Raw genomic sequence first — 6793 nt, 5'->3', positions numbered from 1 at the left:
GTGTGTATGTGTGTGTGTGTGGGGTTACATGTCCGTGTGGTCTCTGAGTTGATGACTGCTGTTGTGTCCCACTTATACACCCACTCACCCTGCCACAAATACACACAGCTATTTGTTACGACAAAAGACTGCGGGTGACAGAGATTAATAGTTGATTGATGGCCTCAGCTGATTGCTGTAGTACACCACTGCAGCCAGCCAGCTACACACACACAAACACTTTCTGCCAGTCTGCCACCACAGAGTTAGCAACAGTCTGCGTTTTGCCTCCCTCACTTCTCCAAGCCAGTCGCTCTGCACTGCGGCAGGCAGGGGAAGCAGACACACACTTGCACATGCACACCCTTCTCTGCTCCACTCCCATATTTTTTGGAAGGGAAGAGACGAGGAGCGAGCAAAAGCAAGACAGCACAGCCTTTTTCGTATTTTTCAATGCCGAGCATTTCAGGGATTTTGGTTTTCTTGCCATGTGCTGAAAGTTGTTTCAAAGAGATTCGGAGTATCATCATTACAAAAGGAATATGCACAACTCGATCTGCCAGCCAAAAAAGAGACACACAAAAAGTGGAAAGAAAGAAAAGGAAATTTGGACCTTTGTGGTGGATTTTGGAAGTGAGCTAACATGCAATGTTCCTGGGGTCTTTTTTTGATGGGAGTGAGAAGGCAGGAGCCTTCCTGCTCTTCTTTGAAAACACTCTTGCAGCAGCTGACCCCTTGGGCTCTGGCTATGCTCATTCTCCACCTGCGTGCTACTGGAAACTTCCCGCTCTCATTCCAGGATATAGATGCAGCCGGGCCTTGTGACTGTGCAGATTCTGCACTCTCCATATGCAATATAAATCATATCCAGTACAGTGGTATCCAGCAAGGCGAGCTGTCCAGCAATCTCAGTCCCAGTGGAGGAGAGGGAGAGGCAGAAAACAGTGGAAATGAATGAATAGGGAAAGACAGACAGAGACAGAGAGAGAGAGAGAGAGAGAGAGAGAGAGAAAGAGAGAGAGAGAGTGGAGCTTCCAGACAGGCTGACCTACATTCAACACTGTCTGGAGTCAAAGAGAGAGAAAGAGAGAAGGGGATGCAGAGAGCCAGCAGAAACAGAAAGCGAGAGGATGAGATAGCAGGAAAGAAAGATGAAAAAGAGAGGAGATACAGAAACAAAGAGAAACAGAAAAAGGTAGAGGTAGAAAGAGAAAGCTGATCCTCAGCTGAGATTATCTATTTCTTCTTCTCTTCTCTTATTATACATTCACTTATGCCCCTTTAGCTCCCTTTCTCTTCCCATATCCCCTTTCTCCTTCTACCTGCTGTTCTGGCGCTTTCGTTCCATCTCTTTCCATTAATCAACCATTGTCTGAGGTGTCTGGGGGAATACAGCTACCTATAGTGTAACCCCAGTCTGTGGCAGAGAAACAGTCATTTAGGAAAGTCACTTTTTACACTTTTGTTGTTTTTGCTCATGCTCCTCATTCTTTTCTACAAGCTCTGTTTTCCTTTGTCTCTTCCTCTCCTATTGCTTTCTCTCTCCTCCACTTGCCCCCCCCCCCCCTCTCTGCATCCCATTTTTTAACCCTCTTTACTCCATGTCCAACCACCCCAAAACGCCTCCCCATCCACATTTACCTCTCTCCTCCTCTGTCAGCATTTATCAATCTCTGGGTAGCTCCAACAGTATTTTTATGGTGGATTACTTTGTCTAGCTGCATGCTGTTATCTAGCGTCACTGGAGGGGAAGAACAGCAAAGCAGTAACAGCTCTATCTGTCTATCTGTCTGTGAGCCTGACTGGTGAGCTAGGCTTCATATCTATCTGATTGCCTTTTGGATGGAAAGCTGCCTGTCTGAAAGCTGGTGGCTTACAAGCTGGTTGTCAGAGCTTTTTGTAGCTGAATGTACGGTTAGTAAGGTGGTAAATTGAAGTTTGACTGCCTGCCTGTCTGAGCAGTTGTCCATCTGGCTGCATGGGTTTTATACTGTGTCCCACTGCAAGGTTACAGACTGGCTTTTTGACTTAGGGATGGATGATCTATAAATCTACTCATCTATCTTTGCATGCAAGCCCAAATATTGAGAATATTACTGCCCGCTGTAACCATTCTTTCTCCTTCACCTTGTCTTTTTCTAGTTTTCACCCCTCTTTCTCACGATTTCCTTCCTGCGCCATGCTTCCTTCCCACTCAATCCCTTCCCTCCACTTGCATGTCAGTCCTCAGGGATCGGTGTTAAGGACATGAGAGGGGATTGCAGTTGAAGGAGAGGAAATGACATGGGTAATGGAAGAGGACAAATGGGCACCTGTCAGGGAAAATCAAGGGTGAAGAGAGGGAGGAAATTAATTATTCATGAGAGAGAATTACACTGCTTTCACCTTCTTGAATAAGCTTGATCAGAATCCTATGTTTCCTTAAAATCTTAAAGAAAGATATTAAAGAGATATTATTGCTGGTTTAATTTTATAATTCTGTGCTTCTCTGGCTTCCCCAAAGAAATTTTCTTCTTATTTTTTTCAGAGGATGGCATAAAGTTATTATTAAATAGTTATTGGTACCTCCTTAAAATTCCTGGTGTCCCAATGTTATAGGTGGTTTATTATAAAAAAAGAACTAAAGGTATGTCTGTGAAAGACTTTTGTATTCGTCAGTACAGCTTTTACTATGTTCACAAGTATTCACCACTGCTCTCTGTGGTCAGGACACACTTGACACTGCCTCTATGACTCTGATCTCATATGTTTGTACAATAAATTATGTGAATTTTTAAATGGAGTGCTATTTCCCCTTTTTGTAGCACTGGGGTAGCCTAAATCATCACTAACTCTACCTCCGCTCAATGTAACCCTGACAGATACTTGCTTGCCTTGGAGATACTTGCTTGCCTTGGTTGACAAGCATGTTTAGACTACTGTGCTCTTTCTGAATCAACATAATAAGGTTGACCTTTACATAAACGTGCATCCAATGAACCAGTAGCATCACCCACTTTCCATACTGCTGTCTTCCCACATCATATAACAGGTCCATTATTTGTAAATGGCAACAAAACAGCACATCCCTTGCCACTTACAGCGAATCACGGCTATTTATGTCTAGTGTTTCTTCCTCCTCTGTTCTTCTCACTTTTATCTTGTGTCCCGTTGAAGCCTGGTTTGTAAATGTCTCTAAAATCACGGAGAAATTGAAGAAAACCTTCATGATAGTTACTTCAACATTATATAGTGCATTATCTGTGGTTGGACTTGTTCCCATTGTAAGGAGTACATGGCAGACAATGCCAGCTGTCAATTGCAGTCCAAAAAGTGTTGCAAAATTGGAGAATCTCTGCAGGACTTTGTAGATGGCAAATGCACACGGCTGTTCGCCTCTTAAAGTAAATGGCATCTATTTGTGGAATGGCGTGAGTGAGATTCTGTTTTGTTTTTTTCTTAGTATCCTCACCTTATAGCTCTACATGGTTCATTGCCAAGTCATTTTCTATATGACATTTCCTCCGTGATAAGTGGATGCAGTTTTTACTTTCCCTTTACAGCTTTTTCAAAATGCTCTATAATTTCAAAAAGCATGGCTGTCAGCTATTCCTGAAAAGCTGACATTTTCAAATGATAAGGTGTTGGCAGCAGTGCTTTGCTTCAGACATGCTCCATACAGTATGTTGGATTTTTTGTATCTTGGACAGCAGTGTATCTTTTGAGGGAATAATTAGAGAACCCAAAAGACAGAAAACAATCTTCCAGATCAAATAAAAAGTTATAGTAGAGGCATTTAAAGTGAAATCTCTTGTAGCTTTTGTATAGTATGTTACTAATCAAACTGTCTGCTGCCTGTTTCTTTTAAGTGTGGCCCTTTATTGGAGCCATCAAGCACATTCAAAAGGTAGAATCAGAGGTTGATACATTGGTAGACAAGTCCACAGCAAGATTTAAGCTGATTGAATCCTAAATGCATCAATGTTATGTGGTTTAACACATGCCATTTACCAGCTTAAAACAATATCAAAGTATGTTGCATGTGTTTTAGGTCAATTTCTATTTCAATAGACCTTTAAGAGGCACCATGTCATCACTGGAGCCAGTATAGATTGTGAAATTTGCATTTGATTTAACATTCTAGAATATAAAAGGTAAAACAAGCATTCTGAAAGTCCAGAGAGTCGTTAAATGATCTCAGTTTTGTCATCAGTGACAAAAACTGACATAAGGAGTCTTGTCTTCCTTATGTGTTATTCATAATGTTACATTTTGTCTGAGTTTATAGGAATAACAGGCACCCTGGGAAGGTAACTTTGGCACAGCGATGTTCATGAATCAAATCTATGATGAATTGACTCTTGAACATTATACCAATAAAGCAACAATTTTCTTCTCTTTCATAAGTCACGTCTTTCACATTAAGCTGCATTTCCTCCCTGTGTTTGATAAGGCTCTATTCTCAGTAGGTGGTCAAGTACTGTATTAAATCTTCATCATTTTCTATTCTGTCTCACTCGTCTGCTTGTAATATACCAAATTTCCCTCTTACTTAATTTTTCCTACTCAGACGTGTGAGAGGAGATTGTTTTATTATGTGAAATGTTAGACAGTGACGAGGCTCTTCACACTAAATAAGAGGAGTTATTCTTAAACTATTTAGAATGAAGACAAAGTGGGAAAAAATTGTTTTATCAGTTGTTCACAGATCTCCTTCTGCTGTCTTCTAATTCTTCCCAGTTATATTTGTGAAAGACCTACATCTGCTGTTTGAAAGGAGGGGGACTGTTATATTAAAATGTTGTGATGGATTATTATTACAATGTCACTTTGGTCCTTAGCTGAAGTGACATCTGAAATATTAAACTGGTGAACAAAAATAATAATCATTTCAGTTTGTTACTAAGGTCTTGTTATTTAATTTCCTCCTTTGTTCAGTGACTTCAACAGAGCACAAGAAGAAAATCTCTCAGGTTGTTATGTTTAGTCATTTAGATTTTAATATAATTTGTCTTCAGTTAACAGTCAATACTTCCAATGAGGCAAGCACTGAATCACAATGTACCAGGTAAGTGGTTGTTTGCTCTATTTTGCAGACAACCAAGCATATCCAATCTTAATCTTCTCTTTTAAGAAATTTGATCAATTTGCAAATTTTTTTGACAGATAAATGAATAAATAAATAAAAGAATTGTACCAAGTATTTGTCTCCAGATCTATGAAAATGTAATCAATTAAAAATGATTTGACAACTTGCTGATTGTGTCAGTGATGTTTTTGTGCTTCCTTCTTCTGCTGCACAAGAAGAAAATAATGAAAGCAGTATGACAAAAGCATTTACCATATACTGACAAGATAAAACAACTCTTTACAATTGTGTATCATGAACACTCCATAACAAGTGTAATCATGAAATTGCTGAAAGCATCACACTTCCTTGACTGAATTTCTTTTTTCACACATTGATTTATTCTTTTTTATGTCATTGTTGCTACTCCAAATAAAACATCTTTAGTAGGCTACAATAAGCAATTGTATGAAACTAAGTTTTGACATTACACAGATACATCAAAATGTTTACTGAAGATGCTCTGTGCCATACGTAATTAAAATTGAAACTTGAATGTTTTGATATGCTACAGACATAAAGCCCTCTTTGCTATTGTTTCTGCAGCTGTCTTTCTATTCCAGAAGGTGAGAAGCGGGTTTCATGTAACAGGTCAAACCAGTTTTAAACCACTGAGTCAACTCAGTGACTCACACACATAATGTTGTGTCAACAGATAAAGAGATAGCACATTTGAACTCAAATGGAAAATTGTGCATGCAGACACACACACCTCATGTTTTTAGTGGAGTGTACACATTATCAACTGTGTAAAACACATAACAGATCCGTTTGTTCAGTTTAACTGATCTAAATGCTGCACTTATGCGTAGAGGGACATTTAAACTGCATTTTGCTTTGAAACTCAATTTTCTTTTTTTGGTTTTATATATTTTGGTTGCTTGTATTTATTTTTTAATATTTAAAGGAATGGGTAACAATTAAAAGAAAGTTCAGGTGAGAATGTAATTTTTCAAATACCACTTGCAGGACAATGACTATTTAATCAAACCATTCATTGTTTTATTGAAGCATTTTGGCCCAATACAGACACATACAGGATTTTAAAAATATTTGTAGTCTATTCTATTAAATTATGAGTAATTTTCTTTGGCAACGCAGGTAGGTTAAAGTTGTACCTAACAGTTTCATAATGCAGACCACTATGAAGCTGTAACTGGACAGTACTGGTTACAGAATCCGTGTTTTGATCCTTTTGGAATTGCACAACTGGTGAGTGTATGCTAGTATGTGTGTGGGTGTGTGTGCATGTGTGTCTATGCTAAGTATGTGAGCATACATTTAGGTTAAATGTTGATGAATCTACTTCTTTTTTCTCTTAGGGGATGTGTGTCTGTGTTTGCCAGTAAACATGCCAAGTCTGAGTCTGTGTTCTTTTAACGCTTCTTATTAGCAGAATGAGCTACACACTGACATGTTGTGTACTGGGGCCACTGGCAGAGACTCAGCACACAAACAGCATGCACACCATTCAGTATAACATGCCTTAATGATATGGAATCTGACTTAAAGACACATATGCACACAGAGGGAGGGCATACAGTCAGGTAAGAATGCCTATGGCACATTCCTGTGAGGAGACTATGTAGACATGTTGACAGGTGGGATGGGATACAAATCTGCATGCTTGTGAGTACACTGCAGCAAAATACAAACACAGATTAAAACCACACAAACAGCCTGGAAAAACAACATGATTGTGTACAT

The sequence above is a fragment of the Siniperca chuatsi genome, linkage group LG9 (assembly GCF_020085105.1).
Source record: "Siniperca chuatsi isolate FFG_IHB_CAS linkage group LG9, ASM2008510v1, whole genome shotgun sequence".
In the NCBI taxonomy this organism is placed as follows: domain Eukaryota; kingdom Metazoa; phylum Chordata; class Actinopteri; order Centrarchiformes; family Sinipercidae; genus Siniperca; species Siniperca chuatsi.
The sequence above is the reverse complement of the archived record's forward strand: the minus strand, read 5'-3'. Positions refer to the sequence as shown.